Source organism: Gavia stellata, chromosome 3, assembly GCF_030936135.1.
Source record: "Gavia stellata isolate bGavSte3 chromosome 3, bGavSte3.hap2, whole genome shotgun sequence".
NCBI lineage: Eukaryota > Metazoa > Chordata > Aves > Gaviiformes > Gaviidae > Gavia > Gavia stellata.
In genome coordinates this window covers 85,401,271-85,415,608 of record NC_082596.1, presented here as the reverse complement: position 1 = coordinate 85,415,608, position 14,338 = coordinate 85,401,271, and positions in this window count along the sequence as shown.

The following is a 14,338-nucleotide window of genomic DNA, read 5'->3' as shown; positions in this document are numbered from 1 at the left end:
ACATGAAGTCAATGGGATTAAGGAATTTCAGTGCATTTGTAAACTATATCAGATAAGTACTTCAGTTTTTAAGCACTATGTCTTCAAAAAAATCTCTACAAACCCTTGCACAATCAAGATACTAGAGTTGATATCTGTCTTTCTCTTGACTGTGGAAAGAGCCATAAACCTCAAATTATATCAGAGTGACAGGAAGCTAAGATAATGCTTAAAAAGCACAGAAGTGATAGAATTGAGAGAAATACTTTTGTTTAAATTTCTAAACGTAAGATACTGGTGCACAAACATCTATCATCATCTTAGATGTCTCAACAGTGGCCCCCCCTGCAAATCACAAGACATTCTGTAAAATGCCTTCTACATATGAAGGCATTGAGACACTTCACTGGCACAAACAAATTCACATTTTAAGTTAAATAATTATGACATGGACTAGTGGTGCTGAAATAAAAGTCTAAATGTAAAGCATTCAGCTAAGAAGGGAATTATCTAAGGAAATGTAGCTGATAACCTTACATTATAGACATACAGAATGAAGACAAATTTATAACAGAACATTTGAAAGGAATTTCAGGGAAGAAGGAAAAAGTCTTCCCTCCCTCCCAAGAAAGCTGAAAATGCCACTACTTAGGAAAGTTCAGACAACTTCTCTGTGGGGCCAGAACAGAAAAGATTGCTAATTTTTGGATTTAGGAATGCTACCACACAAATCTGAAAATGCTGTTATTCTTGAAACACAGATTTGCAATATTGTCAGTGAGTCAAATAGCAAGAATTTGGAAAGCAATGACAGTAGATGATGTCTCTTGCGCAAAGACATGTTTGAATATTTTATACTTTCATGATTTTTACTTATTTTATAAATTTGCTCTAAATTTTGCTATTCAAAATAAAATCACAGTTACTGAGGATTTACTTTAGGGTATGGAAGCAGAGTTCATTATGGAGCAAAGAGCAATAAATGGCTCAACAGATTACTGACAATATTATTCTAGAGACTGCCTTGAAAATATCCTTGCTTTAAGAATAAGATGTCCACATAAACACAACTGATCCTTCACACTAGAAGAAATGTGGTTCTGCAGACGCTATATTAATTTTAGATTTACCTCCATTATTGTTATGAAAGAGTTCTTAATACTGTGTTGCTATGAAATAACAAATCTCAATTAAATGAATATGGGAAGAAAATATAATAATTCACTGGGTTACAGGCATTTCATATGACTTTAGTGACTGGATTTTACTTGCTGAGATTTGGGTTTGTAAATTCTTTGGAGTTATTTTATTAGTTTTATTATTATTATTAACACAGGCATTCAAATGTGTATAGAAATATTTTTGAGCTTTACAAACCTTCATGAAAACAAGTAATGAAATGACCCCTAATAATAACCCTGCTGAGGTGACATTTAAGTGTGAATGAAAATCAAAGTTTATATTACACCCCTTCACAACCTTCTCCTAATGGCAAAACTATAATAACCTGATTCTTCTCCTCTTCTTATTTAAATCAAGAACCAGATAAGTTGTCAGAACATGAGCAACAGTTGCTATTTTGAGCAAAACTAAGATAAGTTCCTGTTTGGGTTTTATTAATGTTCTATTTATTTAACTGATAAACTTCCTTTATTCAACTTTAGTTTGCAACTAAAACCCCCAGATAATTTTTTCTATCTTACTTTCATTGCTGTGGTCCCAGTTAAAATACTTCTCAGGACTCAGGGGGATTCTATCAATATGTATAAAAACCTGGATGCTAGTAAAGAAGATGGAGCCAGACTTTTTTTAGTGGTGTCCAGTGACAGAACAAGAGGCAATGAGCACCAATTGAAATGCAGAAAATTCCATTAAAATGTAGAGGAAAAGTCTTCTTTACTGTCAGAGTGATCAAGCATTGGATCATGTTGCCCAGAGAAGTTGTGGTGTATCCATCCTTGGAGATATTCAAGACACAACTGGATTTGTCCATGAGCAACTTGCTCTAACTGACCCTGCTGTAAGGAAGGAGGTTGGACTAGATGATCTCTAGAAGTGTCTTCCAACCCCAGCTATTCTGGGACTTATGCTAAAACCATCCTTTGAACTTGAGCTCCTAACCGCTAGAAAACTCAATGGCATTAGGGACCTAACTACATATGCATAGCAACTATGACTTGTTTTAGAGAGGCAGCTCAGGCAGGAGCGAAGGAATAAGATGGCAATCTATAAAATTACTAGCAATGTGGATAGACTGGAGAAGGATAAAATACTTGCTGTCACTTCCAGTACAAGAACTAAGGGGCATCACATAAAAGTAGCAGGATTCAGGATGAAAATAAAAAAATGAAGGTGTTTCTTCACACGATGAGTAGCTGAGATAGTCATGGAAACTCAAAGTCTACATAGGTTGAAAAAGAGGCTGGAAAAGTTAATGAAAAACTAACAATTTGTGGGTTGCTTAACACAGAGGAATCACAGTCCCTGAATAGTACTTGATTAGCACCTGGAGAAGTCACATAACCTGGTCTGTTCCTACATGATTTGCTGGTGTATCAGCTTATGCCAGTGCTGGAAAAGGTTACTACCCCAGTTTGACCAATCTTATTTTCTTGTTATGATTTTGCTGTAAATTTAATTGATCCTTAAATCACAATTCCCTCAGTTCTAATTTTCCAAATTGCATAGATAAAGCCAGTTCTTTCTTTTTTATTACATATCACATGCACATACGCATGCATAGTTTATAATTTCCCTCAGATTTTAACTATTGTAATTGCCATATTTCCTTCAATTCTGCACACCTTTATATAGTACCTATGCACTTTTGTCTTTAACAGGGACACTGACACTGATTGTTGTCAGTGATAATGACACAGTTTGGCTTAGTCTATATTTTAAAAAAAATATTTCATTACTGCGTAACAATGATAACCTCTACAATACATCTTTTGCATGCATTTCACTTCATTAGCTGTCCTGGTTACTTCCCTGTGTCCTGAGAACACATGAAGAAAGAGAAGGGGGAAATGTAGTGACTGTCTGGCTGGACAAGTGGCCAGTGTTAGTCCACTGCTCAGGACTGCAGCCTACTGCTCTCCTGCTATGTGTTGTAATGTTAGATGTGATTTATTGTTCTCACAAGTTGAATATTCTGCATTTACTAGTCAAATGCATGCTTTTCTACTATATCCCTCTGTCAGAAAGGATAATTCAAGAAGCATAAATTAATCCCCTTCTTTCTCTGAAGCTATCAAGGTGTATGGGGAGGAAATGGAATCATATTAGGAGAGCTCAAAAATAAATATGCCTTAACAGAATGTCTTATATTATTTGTTCACATGTCTGCAGTAAATAGTTACATTTTTAATTTTGTCCCTGGAGTTCATTTTCTCTCTGTAGTCAGTGAAGTCAGGGCAATACATTTAATATTGTTCAGAATGCTCCTGTTGCCTTCAACCCCTGCTGCTTTAGTCTCTTCGGGTTACTTCGAAGTTTGTTCTTTATCCTCCTGTGTGTTCATTACTCTTCCACTTCTGGGTCTTGTTGCATTTCTGATTACAGCTGAACTTTCATGGTAGAAACATCTGACCAAAAAAATACATGACACACCAGTACAGGTGCAGAATTGTAGTTCGGGTTTACATAAGATGTTTCAGAATGAACAAATATCAACTTAATGTTCTGCAAACTGACATCAGCCGAAATCAGACTATGAACTTAATAGGAAAAAACTAATCATAATATCAAAAATTTTAGTATATTTTCTCCCATTCGTCTACAGTATGTAACTCACATACCTGCTTTCTGTGAAGGGAAGGAGATATAAAGAGAAGGAGGTGAAGGACTCTGGAGCTGTTATGTCCTCTTTTTTCTGCTATTAGTATTTAGTATTCCTTTGTGTATATAAATAACGATCTAACATTTCTTAGCTTGATTTTATTTCTTGGTCTTAAATTACAAAAAATATATTCTATGAAACTAAGGGAGATTTGACAATGACAAAGGAAATACATACAAATGTTTCAAATGCAGTACAGTGAGATATTATTCTTCAATTCTTAAAAGGAGAAATTTGAGGACAGAAATTCAGTTTGTCTTTTTTCAGGTTTGCTGAATTTACCTCTCCAGTGAATGATTATTGCTTTTAGTAATGCTGTTCCACAATCGGTAAGTGCTTTATTTTACTTTCTAGGACTAAGTTTTATAATTGCAGTTGTAATGACTTAAATTAAATTATTTCAGATCACATACTTTAGTTGTTGCACTTGGTCCAGATGACGTGACTGAAAGTACCTAATATCATATGTAGTCAAGAGAGCATGGTAAGTAAACTCAAAGTGATTTAATGAAACTATCTGCTGACCAGAGATATTCAATGACAGATACTGAGCACAGGGATTGCCTATTGTTGCCTACCTATCTGGAAGATAGTACTCTGCAGCCCAAGCTGAGAGATATGCTTGAGTTCTCCTAGAGAGGAGAAGGCCCTGCCAGGCTCAGATTTTATAGAGCAGCATGTTGATTTGACAACTCATCTAGGTAATAGCGCTAGAAAACTGTTGTCATGACCAGAGTTTGAACCCCCGTTTCAAACACTAAGCAGCAGAGGAAACTTAAGTACATGGGAAAAGCTAAATGGGACCATTCTTCCTATTCCTATTCCTATTCCTATTCCTATTCCTATTCCTATTCCTATTCCTATTTTTCTTTTCCCAGCTAAATTTTAGGAAGGTCATGTCAGTGACGATGGAAAGTCCGTCACTGCAGACTTTTAGAAATAACTGGACAAGCCTCTGATGACACATACTTGATGACCCTTTCTTGCCATGAGGAAGGTTAAAGGGCTTTCAATAGGCATTTCCAACATTAATTTGTGGTCCCAGAACAGATCGGTACCGCCTGTTTTCTCCGCCCTATGGATGAGAGGAACTGAATCATGGCATAAAACCCAAAACTCTTCTTCTTTGTTCCTAAGGTTCAGAATATAGAAAGTTTTCCTGTGGTGCAGTCCTTTACTAGTATTTCTTCTTTTAAGTAGTACACTTTACTGTTCACATTCACACCTGCTTTTTCTGTCACATTGATTACGAAGCATCTGAATACCATGATCATTATTACTAAGTTTCAATTCTCTATAAATTCCACAAATGGAGAAAGAGAATCCCCAACTATCTAATGCTTTTTCAGTACAAACTTATCTTAAATGGCAAGAGTATACATTTCCGGTTTCTATATATTTACTTTCTTGTGTTCATACTTGTGAGAGAATAAACTTAAAAAGAAATAGAAATGCATAAAATTTAGATCAATAAGCATGAATGACCTGAAGCCCTCTTGGCTTGTACTAAACAGAAAATTTCACAACTAAACACACTGTAATAAGTCAAAAGTTTTGTAAAAATTGAGTCAAGTTCCTCTGAAATGTAAAGCTCTTGTTGCAAATTACAATTCTGAAACCTACAAGCTGTATGGTCGCTTGTGCTATGCAGCTGTTGTTAGAAAGCTGATGAAATTCCCATGCTTCAAGTTTCTTCACTCAGTAGTTGTCAACCAGTATAGTGTCATTTTCTGAAATCTCATTGCTGACAAATATGAACATTACCTGAGCCATTAGACATTTGTAGTAGGAGAATCCTATATATATCCTATCTAATACCTGATACAGCTAGAGCAAAAGAGGATCTCAACACCTGTGAAGAGTAACATAAGTGTACTATGCCACAAAACAGATATCACAGAATCACTGAATCACAGAATCACCAAGGCTGGAAAAGACCTGTAAGATCCTCAAGTCCAACCATCAACCAACACCACCATGCCCACTAAACCATGGCCCACAATGCCTCATCCACATGTTCGTTGAACACCTCCAGTGATGGTGACTCCACCACTTCCCTGGGCAGCTTATTCCAGTGTTTCACCACTCTCTCAGTAAAGAAATTTTTCCTAATATCCAGTCTGAACCTCCCCTGGTGCAACTTGAGGCCATTTCCTCTTGTCCTATCACTAGTCACTTGGGAGAAGTCACCAGCACCCACCTCTCTGCAACCCCCTTTCAGGGAATTGTAGAGAGCGAGAAGGTCTCCCCTCAGCCTCCTCTTCTCCAGACTAAACAACCCCAGTTCCCTCAGCCACTCCTCATAAGACTTGTGCTCCAGACCCACCACCAGCTTCGTTGCCCTTCTCTGGACATGCTCCAGCACCTCAATGTCCTTCTTGTAGTGAGGGGCCCAAAACTGAACACAGGATTCGAGGTGCGGCCTCACCAGCACCGAGTACAGTAGTGCTGGCCACAGTATTTCTGATACAGGCCAGGATGCCGCTGGCCTTCTTGGCCACCTGGGCACACTGCTGGCTCATATTCAGCTGGCTGTCAACCAGCACCCCCAGGTCCTTTTCTGCAGGGCAGCTTTCCAGCCACTCGTCCCCAAGCCTGTAGCGTTGCCTGGGGTTGTTGTGACCAAAGTGTAGAACCCGGCACTTGGCCTTGTTGAAGCTCATCCAACTGGCCTGGGCCCATTGATCCAGCCTGTCCAGATCCCTCTGCAGAGCCTTCCAACCCTCAAGCAGATCAACACTCCCACCCTACTTGGTGTCACCTGAAAACTTACTGAGGGAGCACTCAATCCCCTCATCCAGATCACCGATAAATATATTAAACAAGACTGTCCCCAAAACTGAGCCCTGAGGAACACTGCTTGTGACCGGCCGTCAACTGGATTTCGGTCCATTCACCACGACTCTCTGGGCTCGGCCATCCAGCCAGTTTTTTACCCAGCAAAAAGTACACCTGTCTAAGCCACGATTCGCCAGCTTCTCCAGGAGAATACTGTGGGAGACAGTGTCAAAGGCTTTATTAAAGTCCAGGTGGACAACATCCACAGCCTTTCCCTCATCCCCTAGGCGGGTCACCTGGTCATAGAAGGAGATCAGGTTGGTCAAGCAGGACCTGCCTTTCATGAACCCGTGCTGGCTGGGCCTGATCCCTTGGTTGTCCTGCACGTGCCCTGTGAGCGCCCTCAGGATGAACCTTTCCATAATCTTCCCTGGCACCGAAGTCAGGCTGAGAGGCCTGTAGTTCCCCGGGTCCTCCTTCCTGTCCTTCTTGTAGATGGGCATCACGTTGGCAAGCGTGATAAGGAGCTTATCGATTGTGCTGCAGGATTTGTAATGATTGCAGGTCTGTTGTGAGCGCTTCAGAAGACTTGCAAAAATGTGAGTTAGTGGACATACAAGAAATTAATTACATGTTTTGGGGTGTAGGGGCTATATCCAAGGCAGAATTATTTCATGATCCCCTTTAAGTGATCAAGAGCACCAGCACATGAGTAATCCTACTTATGCTTCAGAATAGACCAATATAATACTCATTCAGGATATTAGTGGGCATCTCCTATAGGAATGATGGCATATCACTGCCCATAGATCCAAAGAAGCTTTGTTACCGAAATTATCCATTGTCCGATTTGCTGTAAAAGGGGAAATTATTCTAGAGAGAACACTTTAAATAGGTTAGTGAAACAGACTGAACCTTAGGTCTGGAAGATGAAACTAACTTTGGCTATATATTAGTCCTGGATTTGTGTTTATTTGCCAATCCATTTGCATGCCGTTACCATAATTTCTTAGCAGTATAACATTTTTCAGTCAGTCATACCGACTTAGGCAGTCATGCATTGTAGGCTGTAAAAGCCTGACTTGTGTGAAAACACACAGTGATAGATGTCTTTGTGGTGCTAACACAGGCTTTAAACCAGAAAAGGCTTTGAAGCCTTTCCAAATTCCTTCTTATTCCCTTTCACTTCATTTTCACAGGGCAGCATAGTTATGCTTTGGACAGAGGTTGTCTCTACCACAGAATCGTTGATTTTGCACCATTTTAGCAAACAGAGCAATCTCAATCTGAGTCTTTATACTGGAATGATTAATCCCAATAAAACTGGCAGATTAGTGATGAAGTAATTTCCTTAAGTTCCTTCAGATGCTTAGAAATCAATGTATTGAAATGTATTGATCGTTAAAAAAAACCACCAGAAAATTTTCAATATTTATTTAAAATGTTCAGCATTTGGTTTTAAACCTTAATAATTTAGAATTAAAATGTTACCAAATTTGAATAAATAAATTTTTAAAATAACTTCTTTATGACTGGGAGAAAGAAAAATCAACAAACTGTTTAAATACTACGTGATAAAGGAAAATAGACACCACCACATCCAGATGACTAAAGTTATATTTTCCTGTGTATTCCTAAAAATACCTGCCTGACTGCAAAGTGAAAAACCCCTGTTTTTAATGTAAGAAATGTGGGGTTAGAAAAAGGGATTTTATTGTCTAGATAGGCAACATTTTTTAAAATTTTCATTAGCTTTTTCTGTTTTTAATGGGATTTAATTTGAAAGATGTTGACTGGTACTAAAAAAAAAATTACTGTCAATTTTTCCTAGTATGCTATACCTCATTTATTTCAGTGGCTTCTCTTTACTTCTGTTTGTTCTATGAATCATACTAAAATATTCTGAAATACTTTAAAGCCATACTTGAGTAAGTTCATGTATTTGTTTTAAACACATTTCCTGTGGAAAGTATATTTCCTGTTCCAGTGCCTAGAGAGGCCAAAGTAGACTGCTGTACTTTTGTATAATTTTTTAATGAAATCTCATAAATAATAACATAATAAAATATGCATTTTCAGTGAAAACTTGTTCTGTATCCCAGAGCAGACTTTGCAACTCAAAATAACTAGTATGCACATATACAAGGCTTATGTCAGTGTAAATCAGAAGTGTCTCTACTAGAGTTCATGGTGTTACATTACTGTAAAACATGTATGACATCCAAAGTCAAGCATTCAAAAAAACATCATATGACAAAATGATGTGAGTAAAAAAAAAAAGATTGTTAAGTTTTTTTGTTCAAAAATATTTGTATCTGTTAAGAAGTTAACTAGCATATCCAGATGCCTTGTCACATACAGCTAAAACAGTGTTCTGATATCTTATAAAAAATTGCTTACTGTTTTCCCATGGATTTTTCATAAAGATTTTTTTTTTCTCCTAAATTTTACTTTTCAAGCTCTTGGTATCTGAACATTGCAGGAGGAACACAGGAAACAGTTTACTCTGCATATTTTTAAAAATTATTACCTGCAGTAGGCTCTTTTACAAGTGCTTCTCATGCTATAAATAGAAAATAGAACAAAATTCTTCAGTTATGTTAAATATTGCTGATTCAGCATGTGCAAGCACAGACAAAATGAACAGCTATTGAGCACTTAGAAAAAAGCTTTTTGACTTTCTTTTATTGGATGGTTACAGAAAGCAACTTTAGGCCAGGAAAAAAGTCAAAACAGTACTTCAAGGTTAGCTGTTGGACTAGATATCTAGGTTTTCTCTATGCTTCAGACAGGTGAGTCAGAGCAGCCAATTTATTAGCCAAACACTAAGAGGGAATCAACATGTACCTGACTAGATCTTCAGTCCCAGTCCTAAGAAGCATTTAAAGACCAGCCTGCATTTATTCTTGATTGATTAAGCCCAATCTTCTTGTAAAATACGTATTTCAGTCTTCCTGTCGAAGGAAGAGAAGTTCCTGGAAGGAATACATGAACAAAGGTTCATTCTTTCTTGAGGCAGGGAAGAGGATTTTTCCAGGGACTTTTCAGAGCCTGTAAAAGTCACAAGATTAGCAATGGGAGAAGAATCCAGACAGCAGAGTGCCTTGCTTGTGAGTCTAACCTTTCCTGTGGAGCATGCTGATTATGTTTTCTGTCTTTGGATTAATAAATCATGTACTCTTGCACACAATTTTATACAGGTTCAGCAGGTGATGTGAGGAACACAATAGTGGCCTCAACATGCTCTTGGGAGAAGCGAGATGCTTATTTGCTCTACCTCTGGAGGGCATTAAAAGTGGGGCTCTTAAATTTTGTGTACAACCTTTAACTGCTGAGCTATTGCATAGAAGGGGGTGAGTTTCTTGTTATTTGGCAAGATCAGTTTTCTCTTTTGTTTTGATTGATTTCTGTAAGTGACTTTTGCAGCCTGTGTGATACACTAGGCCTGTTATACATGGGATTGCCATTGACGAGTTAGAAGAGGGAGGATTTCCGTTTGCATTTCAGCAGGATGTAGATGTGTTACTGAGCACTGTCGAGGCTGAGGCAGTTCGGCAAATGTAAACAGGAAGAGGCACAATGTGAGAGAGGCTTTTCAGGAGTACACTAAATTCTGATTTGTTCTGCTACTGGCTTTCTACCTTAACAAAAAATTCTCCCTAGAAAAGTTATCTTGGTTAGTAAAGAAAACCTATGGACTACTTCTACTCCAAGAACCTGTCACACTGTCTTGGGAGGTAAAGTACTCTTCACAGCATGTTTTCAGTTGTGCGTAAATGAGGCCATGCATGGTATATAGGTGTCTGTGAGAAGGCTTCACATCACTTGCTCTTCATCACATCTTTGGAGGCTGTACTGGGTCTGGTTGGGATGAAGTTAGCTTTCTTCATAGCAACCCTCTGCATAGCAACCCATAGCAACTAAAATATCATTGATAACAAAACAATGTTTTGGCTATTGCTGAGCAGTCAAGTTTTTATTTTTCCCACTCTGCCACTCCAGTGAGTAGACTGGAGGTGCACAGGACATTGGGAGGTGACACAGCCATGACAGCTGACTCCAGCTGACCAAAGGGATATCCCACACCATATGATGACATGCTCAGCAATAAAACTGGGTGGGAAGGTTTTTCTTGGAAGGTAGCTATTACTTGGAGACTGGCTGAGCATTGGTCTACTTGTAGGAGGTGGTAAGTCCATCACTTGTGTTTGGTTTTTGGTTTTTTCCCCCCCTTCCTCTTTCCTTCACTTATTAAACTGCCTTTGTCTTGACCCATGAGTTACCTGATTTTCACTCTTCCTATTCTGTCCCCTATCCCCATGGGAGTGGGGAGTGAGCAAGTGGCTGTATAGAACTTAGTTGCTGGCTGGGGCCAACCCACCACAGAGGCTCTGTCACATGCAGAAAAGAAGGCAGATTTCTGAATTCCTGAATACAGAGAAAATAATGAGCATGATGAAGCCTGGTTCAGCTCAAAGACTTCTAACAAAATGGAGAGATCAGTCATGGCTCACAACATTTTATCTGTTTCATGTTATGCTATTTCATTTAATCCTGCAATGCTTTAGTGCAAATGCATAAATGGTCTCTGAATTACAGATCAGAAGTGGTGTGCTATTTCTAGGGAAGCCATTCTGCCCTACAGTCTTCTACAGACATGACCCTCCTAAAATTTAGCTGGGAAAAGAAAAAGAGAAGTGGAAGAATCAAAACGCCATTCTGGCATATTTGGTTTTGTCAATGGCTCATGCAAACCTCTCTTAGAGTTTGGGTCTTTGCTGCCCTCATGTGGCTGGTAGATTGAAGTGTCCTCTCCAGGGAGAAAAGGGGCCTTGGTGTGTTCAAACACTGGACAGGTATACTTTTGTTACAGTACATTCAAACTTCGCAGTATCCGATGGGGCTTAATTACTCTTAGAAACAGTAAGTACTCCTTAAGAAAAAAATCATAGCAGGTGGCATTAGGGATTTCTATTTGACTTCTTACTTCTATTTTTTAAGATAAATATTTCCTTGATATAACATGCATGCCTGCTTATTTTTTTATGTGTATTTATCATAAAACTAATCTTGGATGTTGTCAATTAATCCTGAAGTAGTAAGGTTAACTGCTACTAGCAGTAACAAAAATGTCTTATGTAAATTAAGAAATGAGATCTAAACATGGCACTGTAACTACAACCATATTTGTCTCTTTCTTTGTTTTTTTTAATCTGTTAATAGATCACAGAAACAAAGCCTGAAATATGGATTACCTTACTGTCAACAGTGAAATTCCCATGAACTCTAGAAGACTCAAGCTGTTATTTTAATTCAGGCTGAAATTTAAAAAGAATTAATACAACCAATGCTAAATTCCATACAGTACAATTTCTTAACCTGTTCATTCTGCAGCCTACTCATATTACATTAAGTACTTGCTATGTAGTCTGCAACAACAATCCAGTGACTCACACAAGTTGTTCACTCTTTTCTTCTACACAAAGTGAAGATTTGCCAGCATTAGTTTTTGTTGTAGGTAGTAATTTACTTACTTGCCTTGAGCTTTTCAAATACTGTTATGGAAAAGGACTATTATTCAGAAAATTTGAAAATATTTTAAAAAGCATGATACCAGGGTATATGGGCGTTAGCCTAGTTGTGCAATTTGTAGTGATATACTAGCATCAGAAATAATGGTTCTTTCTATAATAAAGTCACTTCAGCCTGCCCAAAGCTTAACAGAAACAAGAATAAAATGTTTTGGCAATCAAATACCAGCTAACGAGAAATCAACAGGCTCTGAGCTTTTTTCAGCAGTATCACTGACTGTAAAGAGAGTCTTGAATCCTACCAAAACAATACTGTGTGACACATATTAACACTGTTGAGGGCTCTGTGCACTTCACAAACATAAATTAATAGCAAGTACCTGACAATGGCTCTCCACAGTTCCTGTATTTAGTGTACTGCTTCTCCTGCTAAGTGCTCACAACTTTAAGAGCAATAGACCGAATTCAGCTATAACAAAAGTGCTGATCACTCCAAGTCAGCAAGAGTTGTGACAGTTTACTTATGACGTGAAATTAACTGTATGATTATCAGAGAGGCCTCAACAAGGAAGAAATTTCTTAATCATGATAAAAGAATACTCTATACCATTGCAGGAGGCAGGGTATGGATCCTGCAAGCCTGTTGCACATCAGGCAACAGTTGAACATCATCTTAGAGAAGTGTCGTGTTTCAAAACTTGCCTCTAGTACCGATTTCTTGTTAGGGTAAAATTCAATGCCCATAGTGGGACCAGTCTCCTAGAAGACATCTATGCAACTGTGCTCATAAATGAAGCAGGCAAGAAGCGCATCAACTTCTAACAGCAGCTCTTCTCACTTCCCGCTTTACAGCCTCTGGACCAGAACTTGCTGCACCTGGATCCCAATATGGCTGGAACTAGGCAGCCCAAAGGATCCAGGAATTTAGAAGTTTCTGGTATCCTTGGGTACATATTCATTTTTGGAAACAGAGCATACCGTGATGTTTTCAGCATAGTTGCATAAATTGGTTTCATAAAATGAAATCAGACATTAAAATACAAACATTTCTCACAGAACAGAAATTGCAAGTTTTGACTAGCACTTCTTTATGCCAAACCTGCTTTTGAAAATGTTGAGACAACCCTCTCTGACATCAGTTTATTCCAGTGAAAATATTTCCATGCATTATTATGTGTGTTTATGAATTTTTAATTAAACATGATTCATTATTATTTAACAATGATAGAAAATACAATTGTTTATGCGTTTGACATTTTTGCTTTTACTACTCATGACACATGATCCAATTTAGAGTTCCAACAACAAGAGCACTTTAAGTTAGAATAGATTTTCTATTCAGACATAGAGAACACAGACTTTTAGTTATAAACTGTAATACAATTGATGGACAGCTGTCACGAATGAGTGGTTTAGGGTGCTTAAAGAATCATCGTCAAGGGTATTGGAAAAAGCGATTTTAATAGAAGTTTATAAAAATGCGACATAACAGAATTCGATGGCAAGGTTCACTCAAAGGAAAGGAAAAGGAAAGGAAAATCAAATTAGAATCAACTCAGAATGATTTATACACAGGGAGAGAGCGGAGAAACACAAGGTGAAAAGAATAGGAGAGACCCTCCTGTTGAGTCACAAGGTTCAGAATGGACTCCCCTGCTTTCTAAACTTCTTGAAGAGGAGTGTAGGTGCAGCTGAATCCAGACTTAGTCTTAGACTCGGTCAACAGCTTATGTGTAAAGGAGAAGAGAGGGTACAAGGGATAAAGAAATCCTCCCATTGAGTCACGAGGTTCAGAATAGAGCCCCTTGCTTTCTAAACTCCTTCTCACAGAGGAGTCCAGGTGTGACTAGGTCTAATCCTAGATTGATTCACACACGCATGCACACAGGTAGAGATATCTGTATATAGAGAGAGGTGTGGGGGTGTGTGGGGGGTGTGTATATATATATATATAAAGGTACCTATTAAAAATTCCCCTCAAGTTCTGTGAAAATACATACTTCAAATGTCTCAGCATTCCTCAACGGGCCAGGGTTGAGTCTCGGGGAGGAGAGAGTGTTAGCCTAGGTTGCGGTCCTCCAAAATTTCACTAATTGGAGAGTTTGCAAAAACTCTGAGAGGTGTCCCACTCAGAGGGAGATGCTGGTGGCAGCCTGCTGCGGTCCAGGAGAGCTCAAAGGGCCTCGTTTGGAACTGCTGTTTGTAGGTT